Here is a 6,000-nt window from a genome sequence, read left to right on the forward strand (position 1 = left end):
CTACAGCATCTTAGAAAGACACATGTGATACAATAGGAGAGTGTAAACAGAGAGATAACGAGGGGCTTCCTTGGCGGTCCAGCAGTTAAGACTCTGCACTTCCAAGGAAGGGGGCACAGGTTCAATCCCTGGTCCAGGAACTAAGATCCCATAGGCCACATGGCCAGAACAAAACCAGAAAGCTAAGCTGATAGTTATACAACTCTGTAAATATACCAAAAGTCACTGAATTGTGCAAGTAAAGCAAGTGAATTGTATGGTATGTAAACTGTAAGTCAATTTTTAAATTTTTAAAAAAGATAACAAAAGAAGGCATCACCGACTCAATGGACATGAGTTTGAGCAAGCTCCGGGAGTTGGTGATGGACAGGGAAGCCTAGCGTGCTGCAGTCCATGGGGTCTCAAAGAGTCAGACACGACTGAGCGACTGAGCTGAACTCAACTGAGCAAAAGAAGATAGACAAATGAGAGTGGGTACATTGAATGGGGGTAAGACCACTGGCGAGTGTATGTGTGGGTTTATAAACTTGCTCAGATGTGGCTTTGAGCTTCCCAACAGCCAGTGCAAAGAGGGAAGCGTGATGAGCTATGTTATTCAGTGTTCTTGAGAAAACATTCCAGAGAAATAAAACCAGTAATTACTCTGGCTTTGTTCATTAATATACGCATCCCAGCACCCATCATGAATACTTGTCAAGCCCCAGCTGTCTACAGGCCTATGCTTAGAGGCCCTGCCCCGACCCTGCCCAGGCCCACTATAATTAAACACGGAGTACTGCAAGGAAACAGAGTCACAGAGTGGGATCCTCATTATGAAACGAAAGCTGAGGCTGCTAGGCAGGAGAAGCAGGGGGAGCTAGAGGAGGCCCCTTCAGAAAGCCCCGTTTAAGGAACAGAGATGTTGCTGAAATAAACGCTGAACTCACAACGGGATGCTCCACAATTACCTCTATAAACCGGATTCCAGCTCCACACTGTACCTTTAAGTGGGGAATGTAACGAGCCCGATTGCTAAGCAGCTGTCAGGCGTGCACAGCATACCAACACAGACACAAGCAGGGGGTGAGGCGGCCTGCAGGTCGAGGGCCTGGACTCCCAGACCCCGGGCCCACAGCGGACCCCAGGCCCACCCCATGCCTGACCGGCTGCTGAGTGGGAGCCAGCCGCTTGCTCTCCCCAGCCCTCAGTCTCTGCCGCCCCTCTCGGCTGCGGTGCTTTTGTATTTATTGTGTGCTGGGTTCTGTGTCTCTGACGCCCAGAACCCTGCAGAGCAGGATGGCCTCTCCCTGCCATAGAGGAGGGCTCAGCAAGCCCTCCCTGAGTGGACCAGCTCTCCCGTCAGTATTTGTGACAGGCAGTACCTTGTGGATGGCGTCTTACCACGAAGAAACATCGTCTAGGCAGGGAGCTTGTCTGGTCTATCACAGACCCTTCCCGAGGGTTGCTGAGGAGTGGTCCCACGGGCAGGGCTGGCTCAGTGATGGGCAGGACCTAATCCAGAGACCCTTGTTCTAAAAGCAGGAAACAGTGCTGGGAGAGGGCATGTAGGGCTTCCCAGGCGGTGCAGTGGAAACGGACCCACCCGCCATGCAGGAGACGCAGGAGGCTAGGGTTTCATCCCCGGGCCCCTGGAGAGACCCCCTGGAGGACGAAGTGTCAGCCACTCCAGGACTCGTGCCTGGGGAATCCCATGGATGGAGGAGCCTGGCGGGCTGCAGTCCGCGGAGTCGCAGAGTTGGACACGGCTGAGCGCGCATGAGCACGCGTGCAGAGGTTCTAAACCAGAAAGCATTTTCCTTTCTCCCACAGCCTCTCACTATGGTCTATATTCTACTTACTATTCTAAGTCATTCCAAGTAAAGAGAGACTGAAATTTTCGGTTATTAGCATGAGTTTTGCGATCCAGTTTTCTAGCATGCAATATCGGACACGACTGAGCGACTTCACTTTGGACTTTCCTGCATTGGAGAAGGAAACGGCAGCCCTCTCCAGTGCTCTTGCCTGGAGAATCCCAGGGGCGGGGGAGCCTGGTGGGCTGCCGTGTATGGGGTCACACAGAGTCGGACACGACTGAAGCGACTTAGCAGCAGCAGCAGCAGCAGCGCAATATCAGTTTTAAATGCAGTGAACTCCTTGGAATACCCCAACTCACACAGCTTATATCCCCTTTTTCACTAGAACAGAGTAAGTGCCGTACACACCGGCCCGATTGCAGGTGCGGCTTCGAGGCACCCACGCGTTGGACCCGCACTGTCTGCCTCCAGCTGACTGAGCAGTGAGGGCAGGCCCGGGGACGCAGCTGCCGGCTGCTTCCTCTTGCCGCCTCGCGGCCGCCCCTGCAGGGAGCGGGCGCCGGGGAGGGGGCGCCGCGGGCTCTTCCGCGTCTGAGCTTCTCAGGACGCGCGGCCTTCTTTCTGTTCTGAGGCCGTTTCTGACGATGCATGGAAACCGAGGCTGCTCCGGGCTGCCGGGCCCCGACAAACCCGCTTGCAGCTGTGACCGCTTCACTCCTGCTCGCCTCGAGCCCTGCTGGACACCCGCCGCCGGGGTCCGCGGGGACTGCCTGCCTGTGGGCGCCACGGAGGCCTGTGAGCGGGCAGCGGCCGACCGTGGACGTGCGATGACACGTCCTTCCTGCGTCCACACGCCCGCCCCGCCCATCAGCTGTTTTAAAAGCCTCTGATTTTTTACTTCACAGCAGGATTGAGAGGAAGGTATGGGGATTCCCTGGATACCAGCTGCCTCCGCACGTGTGCACTCTGCCCCACTGTCAGCGGCCCACTCCAGAATGGGACACTTTTTACAATAGATGAACCTACATTTTAACTACTCAAAATCCATAGTTTTGATGGATTGACGTATCATACGGGATAATGATAGTGTCATACAGGATAAGGTCACTGTCCTAAAGACCTGTGTTCACTCTCTTTTAGAATTTTTTAAATTTAATTTTTTTAAACTAGAGGGCACCTGCTTTACAATGTTGTGCTGACTTCCTCGGTACAACAGCGTGAACCAGTCATAACTGTATCTATCTGTATATACCTCTCTATATGTCTATGCACACAAGTCCTCGCCCCTCCCTGGAGAGCCTCCCTCCCACCCAGCCCCATCCCACCCTCTAAGTCATCACAGAGCGCCGGGCTGGGCTCCCTGCCTTGCAGAGCGGCTTCCCACTAGCTGTCTATTTGACACATGGTGATGAATATGGCAAGGCCAGTCTCTCAGTCCCTCCACCCTCTCCTTCCCCTGCTGCGTCCACAGGCCCTCTCTCCATGTTACAGTCCACTCTTGATGGTATGTACTCTACGGCCTTGGGCGAATTTACAGTGACATGTCTGCCACTGAAGCATCATACAGGACGCTGACACTGTCCTAAATACAGGACGCTGTCACTGTCCTAAAGACCTTCCGCCTCTGCCTCTTCCTCCTTCCTTCCCCCTCCCTAAGCCTTGGGAAACTGTTCATCTCTTTAACGTCTCCATAGTTTTCCTTTTCCCAGGACGTCGCGTGGTTGGATTGCACAGCTTGCAGCCTTCTTCAGATGGGCTTCCTTCACTTTGAAATACGCATGTAAGTTTCCTCCATGTCTCTCCATGGCTTGCTAGCTCATTTCTTTTTAGCTCTGGATAATACAGTGAACGTCAACATTCTAGGAATCAGCGAACTAAAGTGGACTGGAATGGGTGAATTTAACTCAGATGACCATTATATCTAGTACTGCGTGCAGGAATCCCTCAGAAGAAATGGAGTAGACATCATGGTCAACAAAAGAGTCCGAAATGCAGTACTTGGATGCAATCTCAAAAACGACAGAATGATCTCTGTTCATCTCCAAGGCAAACCATTCAATATCACGGTAATCCAAGTCTATGCCCCAACCAATAACACTGAAGAAGCTGAAGTTGAAGAGTTCTATGAAGACCTACAAGACCTTTTAGAACTAACACCCAAAAAAGATGTCCTTTTCATTATAGGGGACTGGAATGCAAAAGTAGGAAGTCAAGAACACCTGGAGTAACAGGCAAATTTGGCCTTGGAATGCGGAATGAAGCAGGGCAAAGACTAATAGAGTTTTGCCTAGAAAATGCACTGGTCATACCAAACACCCTCTTCCAACAACACAAGAGAAGACTCTACACATGGACATCACCAGATGGTCAACACCGAAATCAGATTGATTCTATTCTTTGCAGCCAAAGATGGAGAAGCTCTATACAGTCAACAAAAACAAGACTGGGAGCTGACTGTGGCTCAGATCATGAACTCCCTATTACCAAATTCAGACTCAAATTGAAGAAAGTAGGGAAAACCGCTAGACCACTCAGGTATGACCTAAATCAAATCCCTTATGATTATACAGTGGAAGTGAGAAATAGATTTAAGGGACTAGATCTGATAGAGTGCCTGATGAACTATGGACGGAGGTTCATGACATTGTACAGGAGACAGGGATCAAGACCATCCCCATGGAAAAGAAATGCAAAAAAGCAAAATGGCTGTCTGGGGAGGCCTTACAAATAGCTGTGAAAAGAAGAGAAGTGAAAAGCAAAGGAGAAAAGGAAAGATACACGCATCTGAATGCAGAGTTCCAAAGAGTAACAAGGAGAGATAAGAAAGGCTTCCTCAGCGATCAATGCAAAGAAATAGAGGAAAAGAACAGAATGGGAAAGACTAGAGATCTCTTCAAGAAAATTAGAGATACCAAGGGAATATTTCATGCAAAGATGGGCTCGATAAAGGACAGAAATGGTATGGACCTAACAGAAGCAGAAGATATTAAGAAGAGGTGGCAAGAATACACAGAAGAACTGTACAAAAAAGATCTTCACGACCCAGATAATCACGATGGTGTGATCACTCACCTAGAGCCAGACATCCTGGAATGTGAAGTCAAGTGGGCCTTAGAAAGCATCACTACGAACAAAGCTAGTGGAGGTGATGGAATTCCAGTGGAGCTATTTCAAATCCTGAAAGATGATGCTGTGAAAGTGCTGCACTCAATATGCCAGCAAGTTTGGAAAACTCAGCAGTGGCCACAGGACTGGAAAAGGTCAGTTTTCATTCCAATCCCGAAGAAAGGCAGCGACAAAGAATGCTCAAACTACCACACAGTTGTACTCATCTCACACTCTAGTAAAGTAATGCTCAAAATTCTCCAAGCCAGGCTTCAGCAATATGTGAACCGTGAAATTCTGGATGTTCAAGGTGGTTTTAGAAAAGGCAGAGGAACCAGAGATCAAATTGCCAACATCCACTGGATCATAGAAAAAGCAAGAGAGTTCCAGAAAAACATCTACTTCTGCTTTATTGACTATGCCAAAGCCTTTGACTGTGTGGATCACAATAAACTGTGGAAAATTCTGAAAGAGATGGGAATAACAGAGCACCTGACCTGCCTCTTGAGAAATCTGTATGCAGGTCAGGAAGCAACAGTTAGAACTGGACATGGAACAACAGACTGGTTCCAAGTAGGAAAAGGAGTGCGTCAAGGCTGTATATTGTCACCCTGCTTATTTAACTTCTATGCAGAGTACATCATGAGAAACGCTGGGCTGGAAGAAACACAAGCTGGAATCAAGATTGCCGGGAGAAATATCAATAACCTGAGATATGCAGATGACACCACCCTTATGACAGAAAGTGAAGAGGAACTAAAGAGCCTCTTGAGGAAAGTGAAAGAGGAGAGTGAAAAAGTTGGCTTAAAGCTCAACATTCAGAAAATGAAGATCATGGCATCTGGTCCCATCGCTTCATGGGAAATAGATGGGGAAACAGTGGAAACAGTGTCAGACTTTATTTTGGGGGGCTCCAAAATCACTGCAGATGGTGACTGCAGCCATGAAATTAAAAGACGATTACTCCTTGGAAGAAAAGTTATGACCAACCTAGATAGCATATTGAAAAGCAGAGATATTACTTTGCCGACTGAGATCCGTCTAGTCAAGGCTATGGTTTTTCCTGTGGTCATGTATAGATGTGAGAGTTGAACTGTGAAGA

The sequence above is a fragment of the Ovis aries genome, chromosome 13, assembly GCF_016772045.2.
Source record: "Ovis aries strain OAR_USU_Benz2616 breed Rambouillet chromosome 13, ARS-UI_Ramb_v3.0, whole genome shotgun sequence".
Classification (NCBI taxonomy): domain Eukaryota; kingdom Metazoa; phylum Chordata; class Mammalia; order Artiodactyla; family Bovidae; genus Ovis; species Ovis aries.